Raw genomic sequence first — 11,219 nt, 5'->3', positions numbered from 1 at the left:
AAACATAAAAATATGGAAAATTTAAGAAACTATAGCACTCAACAAGAATAAATATTTTCTTCAATGTGTAGCTATAAAGAAGCTGTAATGTCGAATCAAATTGACTTCCAAATGTAGCGTTAATAATTTAAAATTTGAGAATAAAATTTTTCCGGATTAATTTGTCAAAATTAAATCTGGCCAGATCAAAATGAGAGTATCGTCGATGCATTGCTGAGATTCCCCCGAGTAAAACGAGTACAAACACGACACCATTCGGACAACTTCAAATTTCGACTACCTCAAAATATATTTGAAAAGTTCTGAATTTTTGATAATTAAAAGTTGTCCGATTGGTGTCGTGTTTGTACTCGTTTTACTCGGGAGGATCTCGCCAACATCCCTCTGCAAGAGATTCTTAGAAAATGGACTACTAAATAGAATTTTTAATTTTTCAAATAATAATTAGAAAATAAAACTTTGAATTTTAGGGGTGTTAAAGGAGAATTCTTAGAGCAGTACGGTTTCCAGTTTTGTTAATGCGTGATCCAATGTATGTAAATTGATTTTAATGTAACAGAGACCTCGTGTCCGTGAATTTAGAAAGGTCGCCGACCTTCTAACGCGAGACACCGGTCAATCTGGTGGCGGGCGCCACGGAATGGAAAATCCCCCGTCGCCATTATGCGACCGCGGTTTTTCGTGCCGCGTAAACAGGGCAACGAGCGTTTTTTTTAATTGTCCCGTCCAATTACCGATGCACCCGGTGAATAACTGAAAACCACCGCGGGGCAAGAAGAATGGGACAGTCGTGCCGATTTAACGAGGCATCGCGAACAGTCTCGGGTGACGGTAGATGGCGGCGATTTAATCGCGGCTCTTTCGACCGCGAAGCCGACTCGCTCGCGATCAACGGAGGTATTGTGTTCCCCGAAAAAGGATCTGTCGCGCCTCGAGATAGCGCCAGCCGAAATAATCCACCATTTTTTATTTATTTACACGAGAAAATTCCAATAAATTTGGGTTTCGAGTCTAAAAAATAAAATAATTTTCATAGTGATTATGAAAGAATTTAAAATTGTGAGTGGTTTGGTATCAAAATGGTATCGAGATAGAGCAAGGCGAAATAGCTGGCCCTCTATATAGGATTTTTTATTTATTTAATCGAAATAATTATTTTTAGATGGGGGACAAAATTAAAAAATTTCAAATCGTTCTGAAAAAATTATTTTTAGATAGGGGAGTCAATTATAATTGTTTTTGGTGAATAGAGATATCCTCGAATTTCTAAGCACTTTCGAGAAAAAAATTCGAATGGGGGGCAAATTTTTCGAGAAAATTAAAAAATTTTGAATGGTTATAAAAAAATTATTTTCGGTTGCAGGGGTCAATTACAATTATTTTTAGTGAAGAGACATACCCCTGAATTCCTACGCACTTTCGAGAAAAAAATTCATTATCGAAATTATAATCTGTGGACAGAAATGTTTCTCTAAAATTTCATGCATAAGTTTAAAAAATCATAACTTTTAAACGGATTGGAGGATTTTTATGTTTCAAAGGTAAATCAACGCATATTTTAATGGAGAATATGTAGAAATTCTAAAAAAATTCAGAAAGTACGACCTTAACCCCTTAAAATTTGAAAAACTCAATAAAACTGGTCCAATTTTCAAGCGACCATAACTCCTACAATAGTGAATATATTTCAATGAAATTTATTTGTGAACTAGAGCTCATGAGTACCTACAAAAAAGTATTAAACAAAATTTCTGTTGGACGTCAAACAGATTTATTAAAAATGAAAAACTAATTTCTAAGAAAAATCGACAGGGAATAAGGTGGACAAAGTTTTCAACGAAATTAAAAATTTTCAAATCGTTCTAAAAAAATTATTTTTAGCTAGTGGAGTCAATTGCATTCATTTTTGGTTAACAGACATACCCCCAAAATCCTACCCACATTCGAGAAAAAAATTCGTGTAGGTGGAGAAATTTTTGGACGAAATTAAATAATTTCAAGTCATTCTGAAAAAATTATTTTCAGCTCCAGGGATCAATTAAAATTATTTTTTGTCAAAATACATACCCCAGAAATCCTACTCAGTTTCGAGAAAAAAATTCGTGTAGGTGGACAAATTTATGGACGAAATTAAAAAATTTGGAATCATTCTGAAAAAATTATTTTTAGCTCCTGGGATCAATTACAATTACTTTTTGTGAAAACACATACCCCAGAAATCCTACTCAGTTTCGAGAAAAAAATTCTTTTCAAAATGACCTCAAGGTAATTCCAGGCGAAATTATGGCCCCCTATATTCACTATTTTTTATTTATTTACTCGATATAAAATCCCCATTACAGTTGTATACTTTGTCTCAATAAATAAAATAATTTGTACAGTGATTAGGAAAGAATTTAAAATTGTAAGTGTTTTGGTACCAAAATGGCGTCAGGGAAAATATCTGCCCCCTATTCACCATTTTTTTTATCTATTTACTCGAAAAAATCCTCATTCCACTTGGTCTCAGTCCCAAAATAAAATAATTTCTATAGTAATTATGAAACAATTTAAAATCGCAACTGTTCTGGTACCAAAATGGCGTCAGGAAAAATATCTGCCCCCTATTCACCATTTTTTTTATCTATTTACTCGAAAAAATCCTCATTCCACTTGGTCTAATACCAAAAATAAAATAATTTCTATAATAATTGCGAAAGAATTGAGAATTGCAAGTGTTTGGGTACCAAAATGGCGTCAGGAAAAATATCTGCCCCCTATGCACCATTTTTTATTCATTTACTCGATAAAAAATCCTCATTCCACTTGGTCTAATACCAAAATAAAATAATTTCTATAATAATTGCGAAAGAATTGAGAATTGGAAGTGTTTGGGTACCAAAATGGCGTCAGAGGTAATATCTGCCCCCCTATCCACTCTTTTTTACCTATTTACTCTTCAAAATCCCCATTCCACATGGTCCAAAACCAAAAATAAAACAATCCCCCCAATAATTACAAAACAATTTAAAATTGCAACCGTTCCGGGTACCAAAATGGCGCCACAAAAAATACCTAGCCCCCTATCCCCTCTTTTTCATCAATTTACTCTTCAAAATCCCCATTCCACTTGGTCTAACTCCAAAAATAAAACAATCCCTACAATAATTCCAAAACAATTTAAAATTGCGACCGTTCCGGTACCAAAATGGCGTCTGTAACTCGGTCAAGATGGCGCCTAGGACGCTCAACCTCTCCAAGAACTGTCCAAAACGAATTTCCCATCGAAATCTATCGATTCCTCGAATTATGTCAGCCGCGCGTCGGATCGCCGGATCGATCGCGGGCGCCCTTTATTCCCAGCCGCAGCCGCTCCGCGCTGAATACCAGTTCGCGGGGAAAAAATCCGTCTGCAAATAGCTCCGTGAAAGCCGCGGCGCGATCGCGGAGCGTACCTTAACCGTTCTAACGGCGGGCGGCGATGGTTCGCGAAGGGCGGCGGGAAAAATCGACGGGAAGAGGGACGGGAGCGTAGGCACATCCGGATGAGCTGTGCGTAAAACTAAAGCGACGCCGGTTACCGTAGAGCCAGCGCGGAACGTAAGAGGCGAGATAAAGAGAGGTGGACCAGAAGACGAGGAAAAGGTGGACGAGGAGGTGGGTCTCTGTCGGTAGGGTTTGCAGAGGAGGTCCAGACCGGGCTGCCCATCTGCATAACCGGTATTATACCCGGCAATGTAGACTGTTCGCGATGGCAGAGAGTCGAGCATGTTCCCCGGCACGTTATATCGTCCGCCTCGTCCTCGAGGCGCGGAGGGGCCCCACCGGTGGAAAGAAGAGAAACGAGAAACGAGAAACGAGAAACGAGAAACGAGAAACGAGCGCGGAGAGGAGAGGAGGGCACCGCGAAGGCGCTTCCACCGACTCTGTCAGGGGGAGGTGGGGGGGCTGGTAAGAGAGAAAAGCGTAGGCGCGAGTACCTCGACGACCGATGACATCATCGTGGCGTTCTGCCTCCGAGTCATGCTCCCCAGAAGCGTATGTACGTACGCTCGCTCTCGAAACTCTTTGGGGATAGCTTAGAGACCGATTTTTTCGCGGTGCGGCTTCCGTTTCGGGGGGAATATAGCCGCGATACGCGTCCTCCTTCCGCCTCCGGGGGCCGCCCTTGACTCCCGTCCGCCCGACGGCCGCGAGATCGTAAAACCCGTTGAAACTTTCGTTTCCGCGATGGGTGAACCCCCGGCCACGGGGCGCTCGTTGCTCGTCTAGTCGGAACGGAGACTTCGACGCCGCCGACAGCCGCAACCGCAATGTCGGTTTCAAGTCCGGGCGTCTATTTTCATCCACCGCGGATGGGTAGATGTCGGAAGGAACGCGACGGTTTTTAATTGTTCTTTTGTTTTAGATTTTGATTGGAGAGGAATGTGTATCGATTTAGTAAGAGGATAGGGTAGTGATTCGAGGGTTTAATGTTATTGTTATTTTGTTATGGGGAGGGTATTGATATGGATGATTCTGATTGGAAATTTTAGGGAAATTAAAGGAATACTTTATCATATATGGTTCTTCTTTTCGAATATTTATAGAATTGAATGCAATTTTCTGGGGATTTTATGCAAGTCTATTTTTGTAAAAATCGCGCTATACATTTTTTTTATGTAAGGCAAACAACCACTTTTGTGTATCATTTTATATTTTATATTTATTTTATATTTTTATATTTTATATTCATAGAATCAAATGCAATTTTCTGAAGATTCTATGCAAGTCTATTTCTCTAAAAAACGTGCTATACATTTCTTAATGTGAAACAAACATCGATTTTCTTATTAATATCGATGCTTTGCTTCATTCCATTCAAGAATACCTCTTTTTAGAGGCATAATCAATAGTATTATTATTTATTCATCAGGAAAATATTGATACAAATGATTCTGATTGAAAATTTGAGAAAAATTAAAGGAATAGTTTCTTTTATATGCCATATCTTGACTAATATGCATAGAGTTAAATGCATATTTCTGGGGATTCTACGCAAGTCTATTTTTGTAAAAATCGTGCTATACATTTTTTAATGTGAGGCAAACAACGATTTTTTTATCATTTTATATTTTCGTTATGGTATCTTTTCAAACACGACACAATATTCTTCAAAATTATAAGCAAAACTCTATTTATGAATATTTGTAGCATTAAATGCAATTTTCTGAAGATTCTATGCAAGTCTATTTTTGAAAAAACCGTGCTATACATTTTTTAATGCGAAACAATCATCAACTTTCTTATTGTTTCATATTTTCATTATACATAGTATTCTTTTAACAAATTCTATGTTTACTATTTTATAATCAACTGGACTCATTGTATAAATATTTACAAGGTAAACACTAAATAATAATCTTCAATATATAAGTGAAAAATTAAAAACACTTTATCTTTACCGATATTCATAAAATTAAATGCAATTTTCTGAAGATTCTATGCAATTTCATGCATAGAATCATGCTTTGATTGGATTTGTACAAACTTGCAGTGGTTCTCAAGTTTGAGGTAAGGTTTGCACGAACCACTACAATTCTAATATTTCCTTACGATGCACATTTTGAACTAACTAGGATATCAAACTAATTCACAGTTTCTAATGAAGAACATACAAAATTTATTTGATTGTTTTGTACAAACTCACAGTGGTTCTCTACCTTGAATCTCGATTTTGGCCAAACTCCTACAATTTTAATACTCAAACAAGAAAAGAAATCAAATAGTAATCAAACTATATAAAAATTCATTTGATTTGACTTACACAAACATACCAGTGGTTCTCAATCGAGAAACCAAATATTCCCAAATTTAATCATACAATTTCTCCAAGTATTCCCCATTTCAATTCCTTTGATAGAAGCAAATACAATTTAATTCCCACAAATTAATTGTATTAAATAGTGCATAAATACATGCAACATGGTTAATGAAACGTTGATTTCGAGGTCCATAGTGGTTCACAGCGAAGATTCGTGCCCCCAGCGAGACACAATGGCGGATATTTTCCCAACGGTTGTACCATTAGGTCTATTTTTCTAGAATCCTTCCACCGATCGCTCGTCTCAGGTAAAAATTTCAGACCCTTCGATACTTCGGGCCCTTCCCCCCTCCCCCCACGGTTTTCCCCGGTTAACGTTTCCTGCACGGGGGCCTTTGACACTGGCTCGCCGCCGTGGAAACGTATTTCTCTCGAATTGCATCGTCGAACCTCGCTGGGGCAATGAAACGAAACATTATTCGTCGCGCGAGGAATTTTTTCGCGAACGAGTCCTGTCCGTTCAGGGCCGTACCGAGCCACTCGAGGGCCCAGGGGAGCTAAAAGATCTAAAATATTTTTTTTAATTATTTTGAGTTTCGAGTTTTAAAGATTGTTTAATTTTAAGATTTTTAGTAGAATTTTGAGATTTTTAGATTGGAGATTGTTTTGTTAGGCAGTTTGAGAATGTTGCACAGACCCCTTCCACTTTGATCCGTGGCTGCGTCGATGCTTTCACGAGAGAATTCGTTCTAACGTTTTCCGAGCGATACCGTTTCACATTTCCATACGATTAGGAATCTGAAAGGCCGATCCGACGGGTTAACAGCTTCATTTCGGTGAACTTTGACGATCCTCGCGATCGAATTCGATCTACACGGTATTCTCCAAGCAGAGCGTCGATATTCGAGTCAAATTATAGCTTTCTTTACGCTCAAAGAATTAAATAAAATAGTAAATAGAATGGTAAGTATATAGAAATTGAAAATTTTCAATTGGAATTATTTGTATCAGAGTTTCACTCGTAAATAAATGATAATAATGTTAAAAATGTTCTTATTTTCAAATGTAACGAAGGTTTCATTGATATTCGAGTCAAACGATAGCTCTCTTTATATTTGGAAAATTAAATAAAATAGTAAATAGGATGGTAAGAATATAAAAGTAGAGAATTTTTAATTAGAATTATTTGAGAATCGATATTCTCCAACACAACGAAGTAAAGCATCGATATTTGAGTTAAATAATAGCTTTTTTTACATTCAAAAAATTGAAAGAAGAATAGTAAATAGCATGAGAATATAAACATTGAAAATTTTCAATCAGAATCATTTCTATTAGAGCTTTGCTTGTAAATGAATAATAAATATGCCCCTGAAAAGATAAGAAAGTCGATGTTTGTCTCAAATTAAAAAATGTATAGCACGATTTTTAGAGAAATAGACTTGGATAGATTCTCCAAAAATATGCATTTAATTTTACGAGTATTAGTAAATATGAAGCATATGAGAGAAACTATTCCTTCGATTTTCCTAAAATTTTCAATCAGAATTATTTATATCAAATCTTTACTTGTAAATAAATAATAATAATATTAAATATCCACCTGAAAAGAGGTATTCTCGAATGCAACGAAGCAAAGCATCGATATTGATAGGAAAGTCGATGTTTGTTTCGCATTAAGAAATGTATAGTACGATTTTTAGAGAAATAGACTTGCATAGAATCTTCAGAAAATTGCATTTTATGCTACATATATTCATAAATAGATTTTTGCTTATATCTTTGAAGAATATTGTTCCTCGTTTGCCTTCGAATATAAAATGAATCTTGTTGATTATAACAAAAATAAGAAATTTCTTTCCAGTACGTTACAACGTACGAACGAGTCAATGTTTCTACGACGTATTCGTATGTTTATTTCTCGACACCGTCGAAGGCGATGTACGCAATTTATCAGATGAATCACCTTCGATTTCAAATAGTAAATACAAAGTGCAAAAACATGACAAATACCATCGACCTATTCTTACTTTACAACATACCGAGTCCAAGTTGGAAACAAATATTCTCCGTGTGTCTTTATTATCGAATATCCAAAATTAAAACACAGGAATCAATCTAAAAATTCTGTTACATAAACATGAACATATTTTCCAAAATACATAACTGAAAAGTTGTGCATTTTAGGTAAAAATGAGTGACACAATTTAATTATTTTTCCCCCTTTTTTTTTAACATGCAAAATTAAAATAGAGTAAATCTAAAAATTCTGTTACATAAACATGAACCTATTTTCCAAAATACATAACTGAAAAGTTGTGCATTGTTTGATAAAAATGAGATATACAATTTAATTATTTTTCCCTCATTTCTTTAATATCAAAAATTAAAATACAGAAGTAAATTAAAAAATTCTGTTATTGAAATTTGAGCACAGGATTTATTTAAAAGGTTGTACATTATTTAATAAAAATGAGATATACAATTTAATTATTTTCCCCCATTTCTCTAATATCAAAAATTAAAATATAAAACACATTTTCTAAAATACATAACTGAAAGGTTGTGTATTGTTAGATAAAAATGAGTGACACAATTTAAGTATTTTCCCCCCTTTTCTTTAAAAGGTGAATTTGTATTGGAGAGTGTTTGGTCGGTGTTGCGGTGAATTCGTGGTACGTTGTAGAAGGTTTCCTCCTAATTCGATCCATCGAGAAGATTCGTTCGGCAGAAGCGGCTGGACGGTTGGCACGAAGGACGTCCGTTACCGAGCGAAGACTATAGAAATCGGTTCGCACCTGCCTGGCCCGGTAAAAAGAAAAACCTACCCAGAACCCCCGTGAGCCCCGAGGTCCAAAGTAAGTTTATGGATGTCTCGCCCCTTATTCGTGACGGCCCCGGCACAGGTTTCGAGTTTAGAAGAGGTTCCCCGACGCTCCCGCGTTTTCTTACGCTCGCCCATCGCGCATTCCTCACGCAAACGCTCATCAACGCGACTATTTCGCTTCGCCTACGTCGTAAACAACCGCCACGGACTTTGCCGTCGCTCGAAATATACGATAAACTGCCCTCGAAACTCCCAAAAGACACTAAAACTGGTTTAAACAAACGATTTTCGACGAGCACTTGCAACGACTCCCAGATTCTTTGTTTCGTCATTGCTACAGTCTGATGGGGGCTTAGAAATTAGTATTTGTCTAGATATTTAAGTGTTCATTTGGAAAAAAAAATTTTGTCAACGGTTTGAAGGTTTGCAGAAATATTTTTCAACGAGCATTTGCAACTAGTTCAACGAGAGTCTTTATTTTGCGATTGTTATAGTCTGATGGAGCTTAGAAATTAGAATTTGTCTAGATATTTAAGTGTTCATTTGGAAAAAAAAATTTTGTCAACGGTTTGAAGGTTTGTACAAACATTTTTCAACGAGCACTTGCAACTTGTTCAACGAGATTCTTTATTTTGCGATTGTTACAGTCTGATGGGGGCTTAGAAATTAGAATTTGCTCGATATTTAAGAGTTCTTTAAAAAAAAAAATTTTGTCAAAGGTTTGAAGGTTTGTACAAATATTTTTCAACGAGCACTTGCAACTAGTCCAACGAGATTCTCTATTTTGCGTTTGTTACAGTCTGATGGAGCTTAGAAATTAGAATTTGTCTAGATATTTTTAGTTATTTTGGAAAAAAAAATTTTGTCAACATTTTGAAGATTTGTACAAACTAGTGCAATTTTTATATTTATGATATGTGGTTTGGAGAAGAAAGAAAATTAATCTCATTCGTTGTTTTGAATAAGGATTGTAAAAAAATTGTTTAATTGTGTTTGTACAAACTTACTTTTCTAGTTTGAAGTTTGACGGATTTACAAACTACTACAATTTTAATATTTATTTATGATACATGGTTCTATTAAAAATTGTGCAAAGTTTGATTGGGTTTGTACAAACTTACAGTGGTTCTCAAGTTTGAAGGAAGGTTTGCACAAACTTCTGCAATTTTAATATTTTTTTATAATAATTTAAACAAGAAAAGAAATTAAATTCATTCATAGTTTCTAATGAAGATTGTATTAAATTTGTTTGCAAGTCTATTTCTGTAAAAATCGTGCTATACATTTTTTAATGTGAGACAAATTTCATATTTTTGTTGTTCTTTTAACAAATTCTACGTTTATTATTTTATAATCAACAGGGTTCATTGTACAAATATGTCTAAGGCAAACACTAAACAATATTCTTCAAAAATATGAGCAAAAATCTATTTAGGAATATTTGTAAAATTAAATGCAATTTTTTAAAGACTCTATGCAAGTCTATTTCTCTTAAAATCGTGGTATACATTTTTAAATGTGAGACAAACTTCATATTTTCGTTGTCCTTTTAACAAATTCCACGTTTATTATTTTATAATCAACAGGGTTCATTGTACAAATATTTATAAGGCAAACACTAAATAATATTCTTAAAAGATATAAGCAAAAATCAATTTAAGAATATTTGTAAAATTAAATGCAATTTTTTAAAGATTCTATGCAAGTCTATTTCTCTTAAAATCGTGGTATACATTTTTAAATTTGAGACAAATATCGACATATTTGTACATTGTAATGTACTGAAAAGAAATTTCTTATTTTATATTTTCGTTATAGTATCCTTTTAACAAATCCCACTTACTGTGAAAATATTGTATAAATATTTATTGTAAAAATATTTCCAAGGCAAATACTGAACAATATTCTTCAATAAATCAGCCAAAAGATTAAAAATACTTTATCTTTACCAATATTCATAAAATTAAATGCAACATTCTGAAGATTCTATCTAAGTCTATTTTTCTAAAAATCGTACTATACATTTCTTAATGTGAGACAAATATCAACTCATTCGTATGACAAATTGACTTTCTTATTTCATACTTTCGTTATAGTATCCTTTTAACAAATTCCACTTATTGTGAAAATATTGTATAAATATTTATTATATAAATACTTCCATAATATTTATGGAAGCACGAAACAATATTCTTCTCAAATATAAGCAAAGATCTATTTACTAATATTCATAGAATTAAATGCAACTTTCTGAGTATTCTAACCAAGTCTATTTTTCTAAAAATCGTACTATACAATTTTTTAATCTGAGACAAACATCGACTCATTCGTATGACACATACGACTTCCTTATTTCATATTTTCATTGCAGTATACTTTTAACAAATTCTACCTTTACTATCATATATATATATATGAAAATATATATAATTAACAAGCCTTTTTGTATAAATATTTCCAAGGAAACTACTAAACAATATTCTTCAATAAATAAGCAAAAGATTAAAAATACTTTATCTCTACCAACATTCATAGAATTAAATGCAACTTTCTGAGTATTCTAACCAAGTCTCTTTTTCTAAAAATCGTACTATACATTTTCCAATACGA

Source organism: Colletes gigas, unplaced genomic scaffold, assembly GCF_013123115.1.
Source record: "Colletes gigas isolate AHSC1104 unplaced genomic scaffold, ASM1312311v1 Colletes_gigas_Sc00015, whole genome shotgun sequence".
Classification (NCBI taxonomy): domain Eukaryota; kingdom Metazoa; phylum Arthropoda; class Insecta; order Hymenoptera; family Colletidae; genus Colletes; species Colletes gigas.
The sequence above is the reverse complement of the archived record's forward strand: the minus strand, read 5'-3'. Positions refer to the sequence as shown.